Source organism: Mchenga conophoros, linkage group LG4 (assembly GCF_057382185.1).
Source record: "Mchenga conophoros isolate Kocher_MC1m ecotype Shallow Benthic linkage group LG4, M_conophoros_male_GT1.1, whole genome shotgun sequence".
Classification (NCBI taxonomy): Eukaryota; Metazoa; Chordata; class Actinopteri; order Cichliformes; family Cichlidae; genus Mchenga; species Mchenga conophoros.
Genome location: NC_140529.1, coordinates 31,314,677 through 31,341,033, shown reverse-complemented (window position 1 = coordinate 31,341,033; position 26,357 = coordinate 31,314,677). Strand labels below are relative to the sequence as shown.

At 39.1% G+C, this 26,357-nt stretch overlaps 1 long non-coding RNA gene across 3 annotated transcripts; it reads left to right on the top strand.

Annotated features, from left to right (window-relative positions):
• The first annotated feature begins 1,788 nt into the window (after positions 1 to 1,788).
• LOC146576478 (uncharacterized) lies at positions 1,789 to 24,577 on the top strand. Of its 3 annotated transcripts, XR_014892253.1 has the most exons (6): positions 1,789 to 2,074; positions 2,365 to 2,568; positions 2,665 to 2,877; positions 5,577 to 5,719; positions 15,961 to 16,048; positions 23,815 to 24,577. It is a non-coding gene; the product is annotated as an uncharacterized LOC146576478 (long non-coding RNA). The 3 variants fall into 3 exon arrangements; XR_014892252.1 differs by lacking the exon at positions 2,665 to 2,877 and having other exon boundaries at positions 1,799 to 2,074; XR_014892254.1 differs by lacking the exons at positions 2,665 to 2,877; positions 15,961 to 16,048 and having other exon boundaries at positions 1,800 to 2,074.
• Positions 24,578 to 26,357: the final 1,780 nt, after the last annotated feature.

Genomic DNA, 26,357 nt, shown 5'->3' with positions numbered 1-26,357 from the left:
ACATTCCTTAAAATGTCATCAAAGATTTTGTGCACAATAAAAATACAGCATTCAGTATGAAAGTGCAGTAAAAGAAGGTACAGTAAAAGCACCACAAGTGTAAAAAAACACACTATGTAAAATGCATAAACCTATAGTCTGCATTTTTATTGCTACCGTTTGGAATCTCAGAATGACAGTTTAACAATTTGTGCTTCTGACTTCCACTAAAAAGTAAGCAACACCCCTTCTTTTCTCCCTTTACCAGTCGTTACTTCTATATCTAGTCAGTGTTTGTAACAACAAGCTTGCAGTGAAATCCCATGTGAAAAGCAGCATTTATCATCCTGCAAGAATAGAACAAAGACTGGAAGAAGCAGAGCAACATCTTTTTCCACCATCCGTGGTTTCCTCAATGTAATCTACCCTGCGATGCTTGTGAAAACAGAGAAACGCTCTCTTGCAAACTGCCTCCTCTGTCAGTTTTACTGTGTTTATCTACTCCTTCTGTCACTCTCATCTGCAAAATAGTTGGTGAGACTATGGATCCAGTTCATGACAATCCATCATTTAAGACAAGTATACACAGTAATCTATTTTAAACAGCAGGGTATGACACTGATGATGCATGGCAGAAGAGGCTGTACAGAATACACACTTATGCATATTGATAATCAATTTTCTTCATTTTAACCACTGCAGGAAAAAATAAAAGTTTCCGGGTGCCACTCTGTGCCGTGTTCTTTGAACTTAGTAAATGCACACTGATTTTCTGTATTGACATTACTCACTATTTAGAGTACTGGGATTGACCAAAATAAATGAAGCAAATATGCTGAAAGTCTTATTGTGTATTGATCTGTCAAAGCTAGACAGGTGTTTTAGTTACACAGACAAACAGAGCTGCTGCAGAAGAAAAAATAATCTAATTGCACCACAGCAACTTTAATGTGCGGAGCTACACAGCTACAGTATATAACACAGACGAAAGCAGTGTATTCATGTGTTTGTGGCAGAATATAGGGAGATAAAACAAGAGGTGTGATGACAGAGTGACAGTATTTTCTTCCGTGTAGCCTTCCCTAAGCATTTTTATTTATGTTTTTGTCGAGTTGTTAAGCAAGTGGAAAATATTACCATGGCAACATGGAAACTGTCCAATGACATGGCACAGCAGTCCTTGATGTGGCCCATGGCATTTCAAAATTTTAAACATCTGTGTCCTGCAACACTTTATCTGGTGAAAATGGAAAATTTGGTTAGCAACTTTCTTTTAAAAAATTAGTCTAAATAATTAACAAGTCATCAACAGGTAGCTTCTACTTCCTGTGTCCTGCAATTTCTCCATACTCAAATGTGCCTTTTTTCCCCAGCTGGTTCCCACCAGTATCCCATCATCACACTCCCATTCTTATGTTCTCAGTGACTGTAATGAATTCCATGTATGTAATGAAGACCATTCTTTTGAGATATGTGTAGGCTTTCTTCTTGCTTCCAGCTCCCATTGCTACAATTTCAATCTTCCTGCCAGTTTGATGGGGCTGCCAGGTGCTTCTAGCTAAACCATATGTCCTTTGACACTCTGTTTTGGGGATGGGGGAAACGTGGAGAAAGGGGGGTTAAAGAGGAGACTATCTGGAACTACCTCTGAGAAAAACTCTCCCTAAAACTCAGTTGGCTGACATGTGACAAAAACACAGGCCACCAAAACAAAACTCCAGTTCTAATTCCTCTTTGCGCTAGGCCTGAGAGAGCTATAGATAGAGGGATGGCAGGGAGCTCTTCACTGTTTCCCCGTGGGGTCGGAAAAACAGATCCTGTTTCAGTGAGCCAGTTGGCTTGGTGTGGCGCAGTGACCGCATCGCCATCTTCGGCTCAGTCTGTCAGTCAGTCACAGTCTGCTGGTCTGCAGCTCCAGTGGTCAGGCAGGAGTTCATTCTTTTCTGGTGTCTTTGTCTGAATGTTTTTCTGAGGGCCAGACAATCCTTTCAACTCTGAAACCTCAGTCTCTGCCTCGTCTCTGTCTCCGATCCAGGGCTGTGATTCTGCGCTGAACTGGTCACACCATCGTTCAAGCGGCTCCTCCTGCCTACAGGTAAGGCCTGTAAGCCTAGTGATAGTTCTGCTTGCACAAAGGCATAGTTACATGTATATACACACACACACACAGCAGATTTTTAAAATCACTTACAATGTCTCTGCAACAGAGACATAGCATAAACAACAGCTAAATGCCCCCAGAGAAGAAGCTGCTTTTGGCTGCTCCCTTATCTGTATTCTCTCCAGTGCAAAAACCAGTACGACACAACATACATTTTTATACTGAAACTCCAATGTGAGATTCTGTGTGTATGTGCTGAGCCTTTTGTCATTTTGCCGCACTAGACGGACGTTTTCCCAGAAGTCCATGGAACCCAGCAGTGACCTGAAGTTACCAAGTCTCTGGGATGTATTGTGGCAGACTTTAAATGTGAGGAAGAGAAACTCTCATCACCCATCACCTCTGTGAGATGAAAGGCCCCAAAAGCAGCCAGCCACCCTGCTGGACACAGCTCAGCTGTTATAAGAAGTGTCTGACAGAAGTGGCAGGTACTTGACCTTCTCTCTAGCTTTTTTTTCTCTCACTCTTTCTCTCTTCTTCTCTTTTCTCACACTCTCTTTCTCTGTGTCACTGCTTTGCCACAGGCTGACCACTCACGCCTCCCCGCCTCGTCGGTGTTGTCAGAGAGCTAACAATCCCAGCCTGCTGTGCTACACCTGCATTTATTTGTTTATTCCCACTGACTTCTAATAAGTACTCCTCATGAGTCCTTGTGGTGGCGCTGATCTTGACGCTGTGCAGTCCTACTTTCTCCACCTTATTACTACAGGGGTCTCATGGCTCAGGGAAATTTATTGGTGAGTTAATGTCAATAGTTGGTCCAAGAAATTAGAGGATGGACGCGTTTCTGCTCAATTCACAAGTAAAAGAAAGCACTGGGGATTCGAGTTGTATAAGCATGGTTTGTGTTACTCAAGTGGAGTTAGATGAAGAGTACAATAGCATCCACAGACTAAATCAGGGGAGAATTACAGTGGCAAACATTGCGGGTTACCTACTGTATTCTGAGCCTAGATCTGCATGTCTGGGTGGGGAGGGCAGTTGAATTTTTAACAACCTTGATGCACATTTCCATTTCTCCTGCAGACAGTGTCCCATGTATTCATCTCTCCTAACAATGGCGAAATGTCAGCATACTTTCAGGCTGGTCTAAATTAAACATTCATCCCCTTTGAGTATACAGCTATAGAGCTGTTCTTGCCATCCCCTCCCACACTCTTTCTTTCTATTTTCATATATAAGGGTTCGTCCAAATGTGGAACGAGAACAAGACACTTTCTCTCATTTTAGGCCAGATGGTCAGTATGTAGCGTTTAAATTATTTTAAGTTTGCTAATATGCTAAATAACACTTCTCTGGCTGACTTTCATAGTCACATCCCAAAAGTCCCAAGCCTTTATATGTGCAATGGCCAAGAAAGTTGAAGACAAGACTTAAGATGGGGAGTGGGATATTTTATTAATGGGAACTATTAATATTCCATCGCAGGGGGATGATGGCGTGTTTCTTTTTGCAGAAGCATAATGAATAACTGAGCGCCTCCATGGTACCCGATTCGTAGGCATGAATATTCAGGCTCTGGCGATGTATCATGGGAGTGTTGGGAGCCTCTTCTCTACCCTATAGTGGATCACACCCAAGCTCTTTGTCTCACCTCTCTACTCCTACTTTTATTTCTTTCCATGCACATTCAGCCAATGTCACTAAGGCCAGCAGCATCTTGAGACCGGCGACTATAGATCTAATGCTTGGCTCTCAATAACAACCGTCCACAGAGGCTGGATTGATTGATTACACTACTGTGGCTTTGTGTGGGTTTTTAATTGATTGATTTATAGTGGGCCTATGATTGATTATGAGTAGTCAGCAGTGGGTTGGAGTTGGGCTGTCAGGAGGACACAGGGTGAGAGGTGAGCTCTTGTGGCCCCTGTGATATGTTTGTTCTTTTATCCAAGAATCCCACTTTTATGTGTAACACTTGGTAGAGCCACATTTTGTCCTTACCTCGGTCACCTCTCTGGAGCTCTTTTCTCCCTAATTTCAGTGAATGCGCGCCTGTGTTCACATGTGGTGTTGCCTGGAGCTCTGTATGTCCTGTTCTTGCCAACAAAATGTTCAGTAATGTCAAGTTTGTGGTATTCAGCAGGTACAACAAAGACCTCCTTATAAACCTCAAAGAACTAACTCTCACAGTGCCTGTGTAGGAAAATAAAAAGAGATCAAGCATAAAAAGGAGAAGGGAAAGGGAAAGATAGAGAATCACATGACAGTGCAGAGGGAAAAAAGAAAGTATTACCCCGCTCTTAACATCCCATTCAGATATAACGCTGAGGAAAGAAAAACTATGAAGGACCAGAAGAAAGAATCAATTTGGTAACATAGATCAGGAAGGGGAGACAGTTAAATGCAATGGCAAACAAACATTTCGACAGTAGACATCCCATTCTCAAATGATACACTGTCCCAGTGGGCCAATAAATAACAAAATTCTATGCTTATTTCCACTCGTAAAATCAGGCCGGCCGAGATTAGGGGCGGTTAGTGTGCTACCACCAAGACACAAAGCCTGAATGTATCAGTCATTTCTTCAAGTTTCATTAAAGTCTGATCAGTGTTGTCTCAGGATGTGTAACAGATAAACAGATGAATGAATTAACAATAAGACAAACAGAGAACAAATGGATGAACAAACAAAGCGCAAACAAATACACCAAGAACAACAAAGAAGCAAAGAAACAATTCAGTGAACAAAAAAATGAAATAAATGGACTAAAGACTCTTGCATGGAAATGGGAAATGCACATGGGTATCAGTCATTGTCTTTTTGTCTTTAAACTCCCAATGCAGAATAAAAAGTATGGGACAAGCATCTTGGCAGCTGAAGGCTTTGTTTAATCACACATTAAATTAGCAATGAAACAATGACATGCATTTATTGTGTCATTGCAATTTTAGAAGTGTACAACAACAACTCTGATTACATTGTGACTAGTTAGTGCATGTTAGTTTGATCATTTCCTCAGTGTCTGTGTGTATTTTAGTATTCTAGAGTGGGGGAAAAATCAATTTTGATATACATTACTGTACAAAATTACTGTCGAAAAGATGTTATTAACTGTGGTGAGCTTGCTATTAATATTACTGGAGAATGGCTTTGTGTGTTCTTATTACACTTGTGGCTGAGACTGCTGTGATTTGAAACTGAGCTAATATCTTTAAGTCAAGCGATCTAACAGCACAAAGATGCTAGGCAGCTATTAGGTAGCTATTAGAGGCAGATATTAAAGGGAATCTGTGCGCAGCATCGGCCTGGACAGTGTAAGATTCTTCACCAAGAAAGAACATTATTCCTGATCCTAGAAACCTATGCCTTTGCAATGCCTCAGAGAAGCTTGCTGATCGTTGCTCACATACATCCAAATATGCAATATCTTTTCTTTTAGTTGAAGGTAATATGCAGTAATCTAACACTGCTACTGCTAATCCTTTTTTTCAGACAAAGGGTTACAGCACAGAAAAGAAACAAGAAGAACCCATCCTCTTGTTATCCTGATGCAATTAGAGCCCATGAGTGGCCCTCAAATGCCAGTTAAAGTCTGGAGGATGTCATCCGAACTTTGTTATGGCTCCCTGTGTCAGGTCAGTGATTATGGCTATCCTGACTTCTATTTGAAGACTGAATACAGTCTGCTTTCAAGAGGAAGAAGGAGAGGTATTACCCATAGAGCTGGAAGTTGTGCGCACTGCGATGCCTTGGCACTCTTCTTTGGTGTGGAAGTAAACTGCAGATGCTTAATTTGGAACATACACCCAAAACTTCTTAAAGTCTTTTTAAAACACTGGCTTCAGGCTCAAAAAGTTGTTTAAGGACCTGGTGGAGGGAGAAGAGCAAAGGACCTTTTGGCTTTAGCCCTGAAGTTAGCACAGGCAGACAATCCTGCTGCTTTACCAAGAAAAAAACATAATTGAAAGATGCTTCCCAGATGGCAATGCTGGTTGCTGGGACTGTCTAGGAGGTAGGAATACATGTGGCTGCATCACTGTAAAGCGTGCCCTTTATTAATTAACACAAATACCAGACAGGTAGTCAAATGGTCCTTTCACCTATTTCATTCTTTTGCACTTTGAAATGTCAGCATAGAATCTTTTCACTTGACCTTGTTTGCACTTTTTCCACATTAAATTAAAGATCTAAAAGTAAACATTTAATGCCTTTACTTCACTGATCTTATTCTTTTTGAGACACTTACCATGTTAACCCTGTTTTGCCATGTAATTTTTTTCAAATTCTGTTTATTAAAACAAATTTTAAAAATCCATATCAATTTGCATAGATATGTTCAGTTTATTTATATATATGCAAATAAAAGCATATACGGTGGTTAAGGCTAAAAGGCTAAAAACATACGCAGTATGAGTAAATCCATAGGTAACTCTGTTAACCTATGCGTATCGCTTACTGATGCATCACAATAGCTATTATAATGTACTTAAAACTGATATTTGTGAATATGCTGTTAACTGGAGCCACCAGAGGACAAAGACTGATTTTGGAGAAGCTTACTTATGATGTGCTTTTGACTGAAAATTGTCTGGCAGAGGTCAAACAAGTTCACAGCCACTCCCTCTCACATTTCCTGATGCTGTCTCCTTCCTGGACAGCCCAGAAAGAGAGATGTGTGACTGAGTCACATATCACAGCCATCTGTCAGCCAAACATTGCCAGATGTGGCTGATGATATTAAAAGTGGCAACACTCAATATATCAAAATTCCTATGCTCAACAGCAGGGCAGGTCAAAGATCACATAAAATAAGGCGCCCTTTCATTAAAACCAAGTTTTTGGGTCTTTTTATAACAGACAGGAATAAGTAAATATGCATTCATTCTATGACAGTAACTTGTACTTTCTAAATATGGGTTCCTGCTGGCCAGGCAGATGACATGACTTACTGCAGAACAGCGTGGCATCATGCCTTGAAGAGTAAACCTGAAGATGGAGGGCACATCGGTATGGTTTCCACTGACTGGATGCTATTAAAATCCCTGCAAATGTGGCTTTAAATATGAGAGTTCGATAGTTTTTTTTTTTTTTTTGGGATAAAGGCCCTTTTTTTTCTTGCTAAAGCACAACAATAAGTGCAATGCAGTAGGTCTGCCATCGACTGTCTATTCACCCCAAGAACACTTGCTGTCTTAGCTCACAGGTACAACAGGACAAAGTACAAAAGGGCTTACTGAAGTGGAAGATACACTATAATAAAACTTTATTCGAAGCACTTGCTTCAGCCAGTTATTTTGCTGCAGTGGATAGAAACATACAGATCAGGAACTTCAGTCAAACTTAACATCTAATATCTGATTTAGGAAAAATATCACCTGAGTGATCCAATGAGCAAAAAGTAAAAAAAAAAAAAAAATCAATAGGAAATAAAACTGTCTGTTTTGCTTAAACAAAACAGACAGACAGAACCACATTTTATCCCACTCCTGTCACAAATTCCCAAAACTAAGTCAAACATTTGTTCTTATTCATCAAAATTAGTTAAAAAATGTAAAACCTGAATTTTTTTTTTTTACTTCAATTGCAGCGTCAGAGTTTCAGAAGTTGATGTCAGCAGCACATATGCATAGATCCAACCTGTACACTTCTTGCCCCTTACTACCAGTTCTCTGTTAATATGATGTCATAGCCTATTTGATTTGTTATAGTAATTTTATTGGTAAAACACTTTTAAAATACAGGAAGTGCTTCACAGTTTGGATAAAAACACATTAAAATTAAGTGTAGAGGCTTGTGTAAATACATCAATGCATCATATTAAAAGCTGTCTAAAAAGGAGTTCATGAACATGAGAGTGACACCGAGTGATGCTTCCCAGTGACCAGAACTGATTAGGCTGATGGACTCAGTGGTGGGATTTTTTAATAGGGGAAATTTATTGTGCAGCAAATTTTAAAAAGAATTGTGTGTGTTTTAAGAGCAAATCATATTAAACGTAAAGCAGGGTGTTCCTAAACATTGGTTGATTAATAACAGATTAGAGATGCAATAATTAATAATGTTGTTCATGTAGGTTGGCATTTCTCATACTGAAAGCCTGATTGAACAAAATAAAATAATAAGTTCTCATGACCAGCTGTGTGTGCTTGGCTTTATCAGGTGATAGAAGTTACGGCCTGGCTGATGACAGCCCTGACCAACACTTGGTCCTTCTTGTGTGCAATTTGCACTCTGTCACCAAGTGCACCTTAGGTTTTCTGAACAGCTGGTGAACTTTGGTAGACACTGCAGACTGCCAAAAGGGTTCTGTCATGTATTAAAATTCACATCAACACCGTCAGTATGGAGCCTTGGGTATGTTATCTGATGGATATGTTGCTTAAATTAAAGCAGTATCTATGATCATAGTCTCTTATTAATTTCCTTGGTCAGTGCTCTGACTTCAAATTGTAGTTAAAAAAAATTGTGAACCTATTTCATCTAACTTTAGGTTCTTTCTTCATTTTTAACAACTTGTGCCTTTTCTCTGTTGGCAGTTACAGTAGAAGTAGATATATATTATAATTAAGTATTTGTTGAAGTATACTGTGTAAAAAAGCACAAACAAAACAGACAAAAAAACAACTTCCTGTACTCAAAAGTGTTAAGGTTGCAGAATTGGGATCCAAATGCATTGCTTCCAAAAGCAGACAGACGTAATAAAAAAAGCAATTGTGGATTTAGTTAATGCAAGGCCAAAATACAAGCTAAACAATATCAAACCTGAAGCACATATGAAGATGACACACTCTGGCAAATAATAATAAGAGAACCAAGCAATCAGGGAATGAAAGACAGGAAGCTAAATGTTCAGAGGACACAACAGAAAACTTAACCTTCAAAGTAAAAAAAAGAAAAGAAAACTAATTCAAGAGAATGACGCAGGCCTCAAAAAAGACTGAACAAGTCTGGGACAATAAGAATATGACAAAAACTCCTTTTAACTAATAAATGTATACTTGAACCAAAACAGAGACTCATTACTTGAATACAGAAACACAGGAAACGAAGACTTTATGTTTCAGGAATTAAGACCTTGAAATGTATACACTGAAAAAGAAATTAAACAATGAATCATAAACCCAACCTAGCGTTAACAAAAGAAAAGAAAAAAGACTAAGAGCATAAGGATAACAGTGAAAACAAACTCAAAACCCTTAATAACCAAAACCCCAACACTCCAGATCCCACAGACCATGACACAAAAGTAAGCAAGAGCGCATAGAGTATCAAGTTAGTGCCCAACACTGCTCATAGGTACTTTTGGGCCGAACTTGTCTTAAAAATTTAAGTCAAGTGTGATTGAAGCTTGTGGTGTTTTTAGGTGTTGTTTTGACCTGTAGAGCAGGAGGTGCATCTGGCTTTGGCTTTGGACAGTCTGTAGGTTCCCTGTGGGGCCCAGCAGCAGAAGCAGTAACGGAGTGAATGTTACTAACCCTTTCTACTTTCATTAGAAACAGAAACTAGAGGATTACTGCCAGGGGCAAGGCTAATGACTGTCATGCCCGCAGAAAGCCGATTTACTGAAACCGTGGCAGGAAGGCGTGAAGCCAAAATCTCCCACTAAGTCCCAGTGTGAGGGGCCTTAATAAAGGAGAGACTCTGCTCTATCGCCAGCTTTCTTCAGTGAAAAGTTGTAAAAATCACAAAAAAGTGTATGTAATACATGCATCCCCCCAAGTTTACCACCAGCATTAATCAACTAGTAAAAACAATGGCAAATGAAAGTACACAGAAAATTGCAAATATAGTTACCGAAATGATGACATTCCCTTACAGATCCATAAACCGACCATAAAACTCTCTTTTGCAGGCAAATCTATTTTTGAGGAATTTGTAATTCCTTCTTATTTTCAAACTGGGAGCATGCAGAAATAAATAGTCCCATCGTTGGCACTAACTCATAAGACTGGAATCACTAAAGAGTGTGGTGAAATGATTAAGTGGGACAATACAGACAATGAATCTTCCGTCTCACAATAACAATACAGTGCAATGCATGTGTTTAAATGTTAATGCTCTTTGAGGCTCTGCACAACTGCTTGACGATATTCGTTTTTCCAACGTAAGAGTTTGGTTCTGGAAATAGAAGCATTTTATTTAACTAGAGCATCGTCAGTTAAAACTCTGTTGATGTGATGCTAAAAAGGGGGATTGCACAAAAAAGTGTTTTTGTAACATATTAAAAAGCAATGCAAAGTGGGAAATTCAGCACTCAAAGCAATAAGCGCTGTCCCAATTGCTAAGACACGTTTATATTCAACAACACCGTAGGGAGACTTTTCAGTGAGATTTAAGAATATCGAATCTGAGGAACTTCCTAACATACATACTGCTACTTCTCATATTTAAACAGATTCCATTTTCCGTTACCTTTCTCCACCTAAATAGCATGCACATACACACAGGCTCGCAAACACACATGCCTAAGCATTGATTTGGCTGCTTCAGGGGCAAGGGAGAGCACTCATCGAGAAGTTCGGACAATTGATCTCTGGAGGGCATGAGATACAGGGCCCGCTTTCTTCTCTCCTTTCTCAGTCGAGTCTTTCACTATCTCTCACACACACTCTTCATCTCTCGACTACTGGACATGTTTCCTCTGAATGTGCATTCTCTGGATTACAGCGAAGTCGAGGAGTAGCGAGGGAGATCATTGCTTTACTGAGTGTTTGGGTGAGATACTGTGGGTATAGCTTCTCAACTCACAGTTGAAACTCAAAGTTGAGATCGCAAACCCAGAGGTAAAAAACCACAAAAACTAGCAAAGATTTTTATACTGTTTCACTCTGTTGCATCAAAATCAGGCTTTTTATACTATTGCTCAGAGGTGTTGTTCACATGTCAGTAGTGCATCTATATGTTCAAACAGTCACTGTCCATTTAAGCCTGGACCAATTACCTACTGCATGTCCCTCAAAGTTCCACTTCCACTGACTGTGTAATCTCCAAACCCTCGCCAATTGGTTGGGGAATACACATTTTTCTATAGTGACTAGAGGTTGCTATGGAAATGTGGATTGCCAGTTAGTATTTTGGCCTGCGTCACTGAACCTACATACAGACTGGAAGCACTGTGGTGACCAAACATCAGGTGAAGGTGAAATAATCGTTGGTAATAGGACGTGGGCAGGAGCCAAGAAACTTTAATTCAGCTTCAAGCCAAGCAATGGGACTACCGATAAGAACACATGATACTGCTGATTTAGATATGATGTGAAATGGACATCAAAGATAACCTGAGAAAAAGGCGATGTAGGATTTTAAAATTAATACCATCGGTGCGTTTACTAAAAATCGTGGACCGCAAGGTTAAGGCCTGAAAATCACCCAGCATTTTTCAAATTTATTCCACAGGTGCATGTACAAGGAGGCTGAGGGGTAGCACTGGTGGACGTCAGCATTTTCACCCCCCAGTACTCTGTCCTTCTCTATACATGTGTTTTCTTTTTTGTTTGCAGCATAGTGTTTAGTGTAGCCAACACTGACTTGCATGACATCACTTGAGAATGTTTATTAGATTTTGCACAGCTTACCCTGGAACCATTAAAAAATTTATACCACTTTCATTGCCTCATTTGAAGTAATATTGAAGGCATAAAAGGAGCATAATTAAAATCAGAAATATTTGTCAACATGCATCATACAATAGCTACACAAACCAGCGTACGGAGTTCCTCATGTTCAACACAAATGGCAATTTTAAGCAGTCAGATGAACGTACTCTGTAACATATTATCTCAACCATAATGATGTAATACAGATGCAATACATACTAGTGATTCAGTTTTCTAGTGAAACAAAGGCACTAACCATGTAAGCTAAAGTTAAATATGTTCGAACCATTTTCTTAAACTCCAACATATCACAATTTAGGAAATGAAATACTTTTTTTTTTTCCAGCATCAGGAAGTCCAGCTGTACACTAACAGTTACACTTTATTCGCTTGGTCACCATAAGTAAAATGACTGGCTTTTTTGTTGTGTTTCTTTTTTCCCCCCCTACTATTTTAAAAACTGTATATCACAAGCTGGAAAGTCTTTGTGACCATCTGATGTCTGAATGCATTTTCTCTGAAATCTCTGTATATTTGCAAAGAAGAAAGTCTGGCGAAGGATTAGGGAAGAACAGCAAACTGCCAAAATCTGCACAGCCTGTCAGAGTTTGGAAAAGAATGAGACAGGAGAGGGAAAAAAATGTCAAGAAGGAGACTGCAAATGAGGCTTGTTTCAATAAGAAGATCGATGGGGATGAAGAAAAGATGTTGTGTGCATCGATGATAAGTGTCCATGGGCAAACACGAGGGGTGCCTATAGAAGTGGGATATATGGGTATGTTGGGAGGGAAGTTGAGCAGTGAAGATGGTGTGAGAGAAATGATGGCGAAAGTGTGGCCCACGAGAGGCTGCAGATAAACAACAGTTTTTGACTACATTTCCAGTGTTTGTGACTTGAAAACCATTTTTCTAATAAAGAAAAGACCGTTTCATGATTATAGAAAAGACTACATGAGAAGAGACTCGGTAAGAAAGCGGTAAACAGCATCCAACAACACTTTTTAATTGCCGACTTGGATTTTGCTAAAATTCTGCTTTATCTCTTTGTATTGTATTTTTTGACTTATGTGTAGCCTTGATGATGATCATTCATGGCTTCTGTATTAAGTGGGAAATCTCTATGGGTTTGGTAATTATTTTAGGCTGTTGCCCTTTGTGTTATTCAGTTTCCTGGTCTGGACCTTTTGGGGGGAGATGTGATTGTTGAGGACAGCCCTTCAGCAGTTGTGCATGTCACAGGGTCTTGTGGGGGATACACTTTTCACCACGAGACCCATCATGGCAAACCAGCCCAAACAAACAGAGTTGCTCTGTTTATGATAATCTTCTTGTAGTAGTATGTTATTTATTTGTACATTCTCCTCTACGTTCGGCTTGTACCGCACGCTGCCTAGCTGTGTGCATATATTGAAGTGAATCCTTGTAAAGAAGAAAAACCTAGGTATTTCCCAGCCTTGATGTCAGCTGCGTTACTCAGCTTCTTTTTCTCAGTGTTGGCAGCTCATATGTTGTGAAACCACTGACCCTGAGCTTATGGATGAGCCACCAAAGAGCTTTCCCTCATCTAGTCATGATGCCATTAGTCAGTGGTAGCCTCTGAAAATTGAAAAATGATGTAACAGCGGCTTAGTGTATATCCATGTCACCTGTTTTGGTACCATTTGATTTGGTATTGTAATGACTGCAACTCTTTGAGCCTACGTTGTTCAGGAATGTGCCGCACAGTGTATGTGAGGACGTTGCAAGCTGTGGAACAAAGGCATATTGATTTTTAAAGAAGAAGAAGATATGCAGACATTTCTTGATAGGTGTCACTGTATGTTTATCAGATACCACTTCACTGATGTGTTCACAGTGACAGTAGGACAGATCAGTTGCAAGTGTGGAATATTTTTTGTTATTATTTTTGAAAGCTGATGGCAATAGGAGGAGATCTCTCCAGTGTTTCCCACCGCTTGCCATCCTGTGTTAAAAATAGTCATACAAACGGTGACACTGAGCCATCATGGCATGTCATTTTTGTCATCATCTCTGTGCTGAGAAATGGCTGGAACACATGTGACAACCCATCAATTGAGAGGGGAGAGATAGTCACGATTGTCCACCTGGCTCATGTGTTTGTGTTGGGTTAATTTTCAAAGAATACACATGTAGGCTCTAATCATGCTGAAATAACATTAATTACTTAATGCATTGGCTCTGAGTCATTTTCTGGGTTCATATTTTACTTTTCTTCCCTGGTGCAAAAATAAGGTCTAGGAGTAACCTCTTCTTGTGGCTTTTAATTCCAGTGACAAGACCCTCTTGCCAATGTCAAAAAGTGATGATTTGGAGATGATAACATGTAAACACCTTAAAAGTTTTGTAGTTCTTCACCATTTTTGGAATTGGCCATTCTCCAAAACTAAAACCATTGTAACAAATATAACACAGTGTGAAGAGGTACCAACACCATCCTTTCGGATAGTGTTTACTGAATGAAGATGGAGAAAGCACTAGGCACTAACAAGTCCCTAACCCAAAGGTGCTCTCCTCTCCATCTTGTGCTAGCAGTGGGGCTCTTGAGCATGTTGTTCACACACAGGCACATCCATCTTCTTTTTATCCCAAATTACTTGCCGTCTTTGATTCTCACTCCCCGTGTAAATGAAGTGGGTGTGAGAGGGCGGGAAAGTGGTGGGCTGATGGATCTTATTAAAGGTGTTGCATTGATAATCAGTGGAGAGACAACAAGATATGGGTTGAGCAAGGAGGAGAAAGAGAGAGGCAAGAAAGGGGTTGGGGGGAGGGGGGGGGGGGAGATAACAAAAGATATGTCTCTGTTCACAGTGGCAACATGCCCTTGAGAGGACGGAGACAGAAAAGCCAAAGAAAGACAGAGAGAGCATGGGAAAAGAGATGGAGGAGACTGTTGAGCTGTCACAGATGTAGCCGTTATGTCACTTTGGTTTATCTCCATCAGTGCATCTGACTGACCAGGGAGGCAATTTCACATGTTTGAGCTGAGTGAAACTCCATGTTTACGAAGGGATAAACGTTTGTAGGACTCTCTCTCCCTATCCTTCCATCCATTCCGTTTCCTGGCCCTGCTCTAGACCTCCATTTAGAAAGTGAGAAATTACACATCTTTATTTATAAATCATGGAACTCCCATATCTTCCACTTGGTAACAATAACTGCACAATTCATTTGCCTTTTTCTGGAGGCACTCTGTCTGCTACGGTGTGAGTGTTGTTTTTTTCCATATGATAATGTGTTTTTTCTCAGTTTGATTTGTTTATATTGAACTGTGAACATACAGTGCGCAACATTACCGAAACACCAGTCTGATCTTTCCCTAACATTGTTCCTATTCAGTGCAACTGCAGGTCATGCCTTACAGAGTTCTTGCAATGAACAGAATATCACTTTGACAGGAGACCTCAGGGGATGCTATCCTGTCTCTCAGTCGGATTATTTCCACCTGCTACGATGTGTGGCCTGGAGGACATGCTATTATGATATTTTCTTTTTAAAAGAAGGCATATGTTTGACTGTAATACATACAATCAGATCTTGTTCTGTTTATATCCAATGGTGGGCTAGGTTTGGATACAGCTGCAACAGTATTTGTTGCATTTCTGTATTTAAAGGGAAGTGATATATAATTTTTAAAAAACACCTGGATTATACAGGCAAAACTCAGACCTTCAAGCATTTATCTGGCCTGTCTATCGGTTTAGGTTCTCAGTAAAGCCATTGTCAGGAAATGTTGAAATTTTAAGGCTTTAAAAGTAAGTATGATTATGCCACAGAAAGTTACAGAGTCAAGGACCATTTTCATGTTATTTCATGTCAGTTTTATGTCAGGATAATTTCCTGTATGGTTTAGATGTTTTTTATAGATATTTAGAAATTTTCCATTTATATGTCATGTTCAGGCAAGCAATACAGGATATATAAAAGAGTTAGAAATATGTCAACGAGCAAAAGAATTACACATTAGTTTTGAATGTATTTAATTTTCTAAAATGTCCTTATTCTGCCAATAGTTATCATGTTCAGACTTTTGAAACTTGAGATCTCTTCAGCATAAACTAAACGGCTAAATCACTTTTTAACTCACCTACAGCTGGTGGAGGATTTTGTATGCACAAGATTAATGTTTGGGCTTTTTTAAAATTATAATTACAATTACACTTAAGCATTGCAACAAACTGCATATGCCTTGTTCTGGTTATTGATTGGGATTTTATTGCCTTATTCTTTATGACCACCCTTCTTATCTCATTATGTTGTAGATAAACTAAGTTTGCCAAGCTTGGAAGTCAAAGTCGAGGTGATGTGGGATGAGAAAGGAAAGAGAAGTGTTTGGGGCTTGTACAGAAGGTATTATACACACACTGGTACACTGCATGCTAGAGAAAACACACTGAGCCTGTGAGCTTGACTTTATTAGATTCAAGCTTAAAGTATTGTCAGTTACAGCTGGAAAGCTGACTTTACGTAATCGCACAGCCTGAGACAGCCAAGCAACCCAAGGATGCACGAAAAGACACACACACACATGTATATGTGTGTGTATGTATATATATATATATATATATATATATATATATAATCTCTCCAAATTTAGATATTTCTTATACTGTGAGGTGTGAAAACTGAAAGTAGGCTAAATTGAATTGTTTATTATTAGAAGAATTTAACTTTTCTAGCTTCAGTGTAAAAGAAGAACAAACTGCTTACAGAACTTTTAAATGAATTAAATTAAATGGAAAAAAAATAAAATGACAAATCTGTTAGATGTGTTGACAACAAAAACCGTGTCTGTGGAAAACAATTTTTAAACTTTATGAAAATAACCCAAGAGTTATTATTCACTTTTGTTTGTCATAGTTTTTATTTTTTAATTATTGCTTGCTTTAAGCAGCAAATTAACTTGCTTGTGGCCAATGCACTGCTAAGAGATTACAGTAATTTCACCTATTTCTATGTGACCAAGTTGAGTTGTAAAACGAAACCTTGTACAACCTCAATATTCACAAGGTCTGAGTACTGAGCAGCTCCCATTAGCAAATCAAAGTAATGTGATGGTAACTGTCAAATTTCAGCTGTTTATTTTTCTCACTACTCTTACTAGCACCAATATCTTTTGCAGCTTTAATGATATAGAGGAATAAAGGCAACACAGATACAGAGAGAAAGCAGAATATCTGTGTCAAACAGCATGAGATACTTCTGAATTCTGTCCTATCCATAGACAGCAGAAAACATTGACATGCCTCCCGTGACGTTTGGAAGAATCCAGTTGAGTGTTTTTGTTGTTGCCACCTTGGTGTTTTGAACTCAATCTGACAAAAAAGGGGTGGATCTGACTGTGAACCCACATGCTCATTGGCTAAGGACATGTCATTTACAAGCACCAAGCCAATGATCATACTGTGCATAATCTTTCTTTTCTGAAACAGCCTAACTTTTTATTCACTATGACACAAAATGAGTGATGGAGACCATGAATGTGGCAAGAAAGTGTTTACAGAGGTCAAGTCAGAGAGCAGTTTTCCTGTAGACTTCTATATTGTTGGAAGGTTTAGGGTTTTTTTTTGCCACCACCCCCACAGAGATTGTCCCCTGGTGGCCATTTAAAAGAATGCAGGCTTAAGGTCCTACCATGTTTTATACTGTTTATGGTCCTGTCAGAGAGCAGGCTGGTAAAATGAACTAACATTGAATCATTAGAAATGATTTCGTCATTCCATTAATTCGACTTTTAAGTTGGGCTGGCTCAGATTCGTTCAGCATACGCTAGCCCTATCTCTTCTTTTCATCCCAGTTTTGTTAAATGTCACATTTCTCAATTTGTCATTAGTCAGAGTTCAGTGTGGAGTGACACTGACTGACAGCCAAGTCACGCTGTGGCAAACGATCAGTGATGGATTTGACTGAACCAGCTCAAAGGGTTGTTTAAAAAAAAAGCACGATTTTATTATTACTTGTTTTCATCCGTTGCTGAAAATAGTGAAATTATCATCGAAATACAGTTTGTTTAAATGTCATCGTCTGCTGGCAGGGACCCTACGATGTAATAAAAAAAAAAAAAAAAGCAGGGTAGCAAAACTAGAACTTTCCTCACCCTGAGAATTGAGAAATGGGGATGCTTTTACTTCCCTTGTTTTATTTATTAGTTAATCACAGTGACTTGGTGATGGTGCTTTATGAAAAGTAAAAAGTATAAGTAATGTGTAATTTTTCCTGGGGTTCATCCTCTGAAATCTATGATATCTCTGCAAAAATGTGTGAGTTACAGTTAGTCAGATTAATGAGAGATTTCAGAGATTTGTTGTTTGTGTATTTTTCTTTTCTTTTTTTTTAGGGTCACAGACAGAGATGTGTCTGGTCTGTTAATTTACCAGAAAACAGTAAAAGTATATTAAAACAAGAGATGTGAGAGAACATAAGGGTCAGTGTGGATGATGCAGTTACGATGCGTAAGTACAACAGAGCCAAGAACTGAGCGAAATGCATAGAGGAGGAAGAGGACAAGGCTTAAAAATTTCCCCCACATCGCGTGCCTTTGGGTTATATCTCAAGTGCACCAATGAAACAATGTTTTCTCACAATAAATTACACATGAAATTGCTGGATCATAATATATTTGCAGACTACATATAAATGTCATTAGGTATTTAACTGTGTGTCTCTTTGAATGTTCCTATCTGCGCCTCTGTTATGCTGCCTCCTTGTCTCTCTCTGTCTTTCAGAGGTTTTTTTTGTTTTAATTCGTTTCTCTGGAGGGGATTAGAATAGCAGCAGTCATGAGGGAGTTGTTACCTGGATTAAACTTGATTGGTTGCTTTCTTGATTGTTGATGATAGTAACATAAAACAGTAATCCACTGGATAATGATGATTCTCTCGAGATGGTAACATGGAATTAGAATCACCAGGAGGCTATGTTTTCTAACTACCAACTAAATTAAAAATCTAATTTTCATAGCTTTGTTTTATTGCTTCTCCCATTTCTAAATCTTTATAGAAAAACAGATACTGCTAAGTATTAGTACTAGACTAAGATAATAAGCTGTCTGCGCTGTATGGGTTTATTTAATGATCTGAGTGAGAGCTATTTTAAGCTTAAATACCGGACATTAGCAAAGTAAATTGCAATGACACTATAGCTGACTGAAAACACAAACTGTCAGCTATAACTTTTGAAGTATTTTTCTTGTCAGTGAAAAGGTGTTGTACTTGTCAAGCAGCATAAATGGATGTTGTGCATTTTCTCTGGTGACACAGGTTTTAGCAAAAGATGCTCTTTTTGGATACAATCTGGCGCGATACAGCAGATACAGTATATATATTTAAGTTGAATACTGAGCCTTGTGAAATTATGTGATGTTGATAGTCATGGATGTCTTTTAGTACATTTGGGTGGAAATGTGTAGGCCGGTTGAACATGCTTATTGAATGTTATTCCAGCCGCACCTCGGCGTCTCCCCAAGTCGCCCATTAACTGAAATGTGTGAGCAAATGCATTTGACTGTGCTGAGTGTGACTTTGCTGAGTGTGACGGAGTTTTCTTTTCAGAGGAGGAAAACGGCGCCTCTTGAATCATTGGAGCGTGATGCATCTGTATGGCAGCAAGTTGGGCCTCTGCACTCGTGCAAATGCTGTGACACCCTGCTCTGCAAATGTCAGTCCCATCCAATTAAATGGTTGAGTGATGCCATTGCCCACAAGGGGATCCCGCCGATGAAGTTCTTTGTTTGTTATCAGCTTTGTTTCCCGTTTTTCACTTTCACAGACAAGAATGTTGTTCATAGATGCCCCTGCAATACATTCTGAGAGAGGGAAGACCCGTGAGCTGTTACAGTGCCATGTTTCATGCAGAAGTACCCTCATGCTCTGTCTGTGATTCTCTTGGGTCATGTCTGTGCTTGTTATTCATTTGCAAGCAGTTTGGACCACCTACACATTGGCTATATTTACAACAATGTCAGTCTGTAGTCTGCAGTTAACTTCACTTTGATTATTGGTTGCTCTCCTTGTCAAGCACTTACATTATCTGTCTAGGCTCAAGATATTCATGTGAATGTTCAAGAGCAACCAACAGTAAGCAGTGGTCTCTGCTGAGTGATGATAGATTCATAAAAAATCCACACAAAGCTCAGTTATTGTCATTATAATGCTATAATGCTGTTCTGTCTGCGGCAGAAAACAGCACAGTTTTATGTTTCCTTGGAGATTGAGCTAAAAATTAGCTTAACATTTGCCACCACACTGTCTCGTGGTATATGAATACAAGGGGAGTCTCATACTTGTTTTAATTTTAACATGTTTTATATAAAAGAATCCCATAATGATGAGCCAGGCCAATATAGTCATCTAAGAGGACATACTTTACTGTAATGTTCACAGAGAAAAATTCCTTAACATGACTATAAGCCATACTGTTTGTTCTTGGCTGTCTATCAGAGCATGGAAGGGTTATTGGCTGACTTTTGCTCATATAAATCCTGCTTCAGCAGCCACAGTCATTTCCACATATTAATTAAGCCAACTTGTAAACCTACTGCTAGTAGTAGCTGTGCCAATTTGCCACTCTTACAACAAGAAGATAACGCGGAGGAGAAGTGTGCAGGCATTTGCTGTCTTTTAGGAGGGAAGGTCTTAACCGGTGAATTTGGATCTCGAGGCATATTCTCCAGATGCTAGGCCAGTCCCACCCTTTTCTGTTGGATGTGTGTTTCACACTCTTACTAAAGTCATTAGCCAAAGCCTTTTACACTTTGGCACCAAGACATTTTTCAGGAAAGGGATTTAAGAGCTCTGTTGAACTGTTTCCTTAACTGGGCTTGGTTTGCTCACCATGTTTTTTTCCTGTTGAGCTTATGCTAAAAAAAATGATTCAGATAGTGATTAAAAAAAAAGGACAGACCTTATAGGACTGTAATTCCCTAAAAGGAATTTGATGTTCATTCCACCATGTTAACAGTGACACTCTCCAAAGGCAGCACATGTGAAAGGTTGGACACTACATTACAGGGAAATGTTTTGTGTGAGGGGCTTCTGTATGGGTCAGTGGGTACTGCCAAGAAAATATTCAGAATCTGACATTTGTTCAGGGCTTGTCTTCAATCTGCTGTAAATATTTTCTTTGCCAATGAAGTTAAGTCACATTTGTGACTTATAAGAATTATAATTCTCTCCAAACACATTCGAAATGATTGGTTAACTCTACAAGCATATTGAATTCCTCCTGAAAAACTGATGATTACATACTGAGGGTATTATGAGAGCTATTTTGGGAGAATGTGCGCAGTGAGTTGGCAGTGGTAGACATTAAGTGGTCTAAAACTAGATTTTTCAGCCTGGCTTATTAAATGTTTGCTAATTGACAGTGCAAAGGTCATGATGTTCTTGGCTTGAAAATGCTCAAATACCTCGGGACAATTTAGCTGTCTACTATTTCTATGTTTAAGCTAATTGAGAAATCCAGTACATTCTTTTTCTTTTAGCTTCTGTGCAGTACCAATATATTAGAGAAAAGAAAGTGGACATTTTATAAAGATTAAAGGACATGTAAGTTATTAAATGCAACAGCTGCTTAATATGGAACATTGAATTAGTTTTATATGTCAGACATAAGTTACAAAAGTTAAATAGTAAAAAATAAATTACACTGCTTACAATATGGATTCCTGGATACATGCATTTTTTAAAATCCTGCAGATTTCATTTAAGAAAAATAAATATGAAGGCAAATATATCAGACACAAAAACATAAAAGCACCAACAAATAATCCAGAAAGATAACAGTGTGGTTAAATAGTAGATAGCTTTAAATTCATAGACACAATAAATTTAAGTAATCAGTTCACTGTAGTTTCGTTTATATACCACCATTTCATTGTCTGAAAGCATTTTATCTTGTAAAGGTAAACAATTTCCAAATATTAGCATGAACACCAGCCATGAGATCCACTGTGAGTAATCTGACTCCAATGGTGGGGGGGAAGAACTCCCTTGAAGAGACCCCTGGCACAACCAGGTTTTGGTAGGGGGAGCCATCTGCCATGAGTAGAGTTGAAAGACAGGAACAAAGGTTAATGACATGCAAATAGTGGCAAATAGATGGGTAGTCAAAAGAGAAGAGTGAAAGACAAGCTCTCATTGCATCATGGGAAGTCCCCCTATAGCAGTACACCTAAAGGGTGTTCTACAGTAGAGCTTAAGGCTCTGACTCCCAATTAACAGTATTTGAATAAGAGATTTAGCTTTGAATTTAAATCTCATCATTATGTACATGTTTAGAGTCCACATTAGCAAAACTCCAAAACACTTTTTAAAAATTCACAGCACTATGTTTACAATATCATAACAAATTAAGACATGTATTATATTTTGTGACTCCTCTAACAACTGCAAGGAAACTACATTAGTTCTGACTTTAAGACTAAAAAGCAATGACTTGTACAACAAGCTCAAGTAGACAAATGCAGCAAGTCCCTGAGGGGTTAAGAAGTGTCCATCAACTGTCTGTCTGCGCCTCAGCCTCAAGCTTTTCCTATCCTCTATCAACTCGCCTCCCTTCAAAGTGTCAAGTCAGTAAAAAGTTTCTTTAGACAGTGGAGACTCTACTGAGTGCAGCTATAGCCTAAGGAAGATTTATTAAATTGTAGTCTTTTTTTCTCAAAATTGAAAGTGACAGAAGGAAAAAAAGAAAACAAATTTAACGATCAAAACGATTTGTTACGAGTTTTGTTTGTCTATGGATGTCTGACAGCTGATAAGGAAACGTTGAAGCATTGACGGGAATAAATAAGTTCCAAATGATGAGGAATAGTTTTTGTATATTCATACTGAACACTTAGAGTTTTGTGTATATATAACATACATACACCGACAAGGAGATTATGGCATTGATGGAATACAACTCTGACAGCAGACACAATGTGGTAGGTTATACCTTTAGGTATATAAATATTTGAACAGAGACAACTTTAAAAAAAAATAATTTTGGTTCTGTTTGTTACCACAATGAATTTTAAATGAAACAACTCAGATACAGTTGAAGTGCAGACTTTCAACTTTAATTCAGTGGGTTGAACAAAAAAGGCTGCATTAAATGTGGGGAACTGAAACATTTTTAACACAATCCCTTCATTTCAGGGGCTCAAAAGTAATTGGACAAAATAAATAACTGAAAATAGATTGTTCATTTCTAATACTTGGTTTAAACCCTTTGGTGGCAATGAAGGCCCGAGGTCTTGTTCTCATGTACATCACCAGATGCTGGGTTTCCTCTTTATTAATGTTCAACCAGGCCTTTCAGTTGCTTTATGTTCGTGGGTCTTTCTGTCTGAAGTCTAGTCTTCAACACATGCTCTTCTGGGTATTCCACTTCTTTGCTTTAAAAAACTCCTGGGTTGCTTTGACTATATGTTTTGGGTCATTGTTCATCTGTATTATGAAATGTTGGCCAATCATTTTCATTGCATTTAGCTGGATTTGAGCAGACGGTATCTCTCTGAACACCTCACAATTCAATCAGCTGCTTCTGTCCTGTGTCACATCATCAAAAAACACTAGTGTCCCAGTACCACTGCTAGCCTTGCATGCCCAAGCCTTTACACTTCCTCCACTGTGTTTTACAGATGATGTGGTATGCTTTGAATCATGAGCTGATATACGCCTTCTCCATACTTTTTTCTTGCCATCATTATGGTAGCGGTTGATCTTGGTTTAATCTGTCTGTGCTGTCTTTTTTAGATGTTTTATTTTGTTGTTTGTTTTTTAGCAAAGTCCAATCTGTTCTTTCTATTCTTGAGGCTTATTAGTGGCTTGCACCTTGCAGTGGACACTCTGTACTTATTTTCATGCAGTCTTCTCTTCATGGTAGACTTGCATTTCAATACGCCTACTTCCTGGAGAGTGTTGTTCACTTGGTTGACTGTTGTAAAGGGGTTTGTCCTTACCCTGGAAATGATTCTGCGTTCATCCACCTCTGTTGTCTTCCATGGATGTCTAAGTCTTTCTGCATTACTGAGTTCATCAGTGCTTTCTTTCTTCCTCAGGATGTACAAAACTTTAGATTTTGCCACTACTAATATTGTAGCAATTTTTTGAATTTTTTTTTTTCTGTTTTCACAGCTTAAGGATGGTTTGTATCACCTGCATGGAGCAAAACTTTCCAAATACAAGCACCACATCTCAAATCAACTCCCGGGATACTGATAGTGGACTTCCGGAGGTGCAGAGAAGTACACACCCCCATCACCATCAACGGTGCTGCTGTGGAGAGAGTGAGCAGCTTCCGCTTCCTTGGTGTACATCTGGCTGAGGATCTTACGTGGTCAGTACACATAAACAAAACAGTAAAGAAGGCACAACAGCGCCTCTTCTTTCTCAGGAGACTGAAAAGATTTGGCATGAGCCCTCGCATCCTCAGGACCTTCTATCGCTGTGCCATTGAGAGCATCCTCACTGGATGCATCATCACCTGGTATGGCAACAGCACCGCCTACAACCGCAAAGCTCTCCAGAGAGTAGTACAGTGTTCTGGACGGATAATTGGAGGTGAGCTTCCCTCCCTCCAGGACATCTACAGGAAGCGGTGCCTGAGGAAAGCGGGGAGGATCATCAAGGACTCCAATCACCCCAGCCATAAACTGTTCAGACTACTTCCATCAGGAAGGAGGTTCTGCAGCATCCGGTCCCGCACCAGCAGACTGAGAGACAGCTTTTTCCATCAGGCCATCAGACTGCTGAACACTTCATAGACACCTCACCTTCACTACTGGAACTTCAACATTATGCACACAAGAATTTCACTCACATGTACTGTACCAGTGTACCTGCACATGTGATGTGACAATAAAAGTGATTTGATTTGAATAAAAGTGCTTTCAGTCTACCACTGCAGCCTTTTCCTCCTTGTCATCCCCCTCTGTGTCTGGTTGGTTGGAAAATAGCTGCATTTTCATCTGAAACTTGTAGTCCCAGATGTTCCAATCACTTCAATGGTCACAAGTGTCCAGAATCATTCTTCTAAAAGCACTTGTGAAAAAAATGGATTGCTCTCAGGAGCTCGGTGAATTCCAGTGTGGTACTGTGATAGAATGCCACCTGTGCAACGAGTCCAGTTTTGAAATTCCTTGCTACTAAATATTCCACAGTAAACTGTTGGTGGTACTGGTAACAATAGCAACTCGGCCACGACATGGTCGGTCATATAAAATCAGAGAGCGGGTCAGCGGATGCAGAGGTGCAGAAATCACCAGCTTTCTGCAGAGTCAATCACTACAGATCTCTAAACTTCATGTGGCTTTCAGATTAGCTCAAGAACAGCTCATACATGGGTGACATCAAGCTGTATGCCAGAAGTGAGAGAGACATCTACTCACGGATCCATCTCACCAGGATCTACATTAAGGACATTAGGATGTAGTGTGGTCGAATGGTTGCAAATAGAGGTGAAGTGAGCTGAATGAATGGAACTACCAGTCAGAATAGCAGAAATGCAGAAACACGGGACAACTGCAAGTACCTGGTTATTCCACACGCCAGCAGCAACTATGATAAAGATGTGAAAGGTCAGCCATAGCCAAGTACCTCTAAAAGACGGGGGCTGAGAACCTAGTAATAAGATCCAAGCTATAAATATGTGTGGGTGTTTGAGTGTGAGTGTGAGTGTGCATTTACATCCAAGAGCACTCTAACATTTTGCTATCATATTTTAGTTGAAAATATTTTTTTTTCTCCATGTTATTTGATAATTATTTGATATAAATGAACATAATTCTTTGCAGTGCCTCTTAAGATTATCAAGGTTTGTATTAGTGAGTTTTGTAAGAGTCCAGATATTTCATTTTCTGAAATTACACAGAGCATAAGAAGGCCCATCTCTTTACCTAAGTTAAAATAAACCTAGAGGCTCAAGGCCCATTATTCTCTATTTTCTTTGGTCTCATCTGAAACATCAATAGATTTAAGCACTTAGCAAGCCTTTGTCACCAGCTGCTTGTCCTCAGCCCACCAAGTATCCAAGTCTTTGGAAATTAAAACCTTGAAAATTGATAATAGTAGTTTGGAAAAGCTTGAGGAGCTCAAAACGCAGTTATATGCAAACTGAAACATCATCTAACCAGGAGTGTCAAACATAAGACCTTCAATCTGGTCCATTGGAGGACTGAAAAATGTTGAGGAGTGCATACATTTTAGACTCTCAACTGTATTTTCATTAGTTTTACAGCTTTTCCTACTGATAAAGATCTCCCCATGGCCATTCATTTGTTGAATTTGACATATTTATTTTTCACAATTTAAGTCCAAAGAGTTGCACTAACAGATTTCTTTCATTTACTGCAACACCATTTTCTTTGTTCATGAGACATAATGTTGAAATTGCACTTCTTTGCGTAGTTCAAGCTCTTTACATTGACAGTTTCATTGGTCTGGTCTATTTGAGAACAAATTGCATTGTATGAGGCCCACGATGTAAAATTTGTTTGACATCCTCGATCTAAACAGTTAAAAGATTACTGGTTTATGTTTTATTCGTTGACGACATTGGATATTATTAGTTTAGAAATTTCAGTACTTTGTAGTAAGTTGGATTGAGTAAATTGGGATTGGGTGGGATGTGGTATAGCATGGGAAAAAAAATCTAATCTAAGATGTAAGAGTGAGTAGAA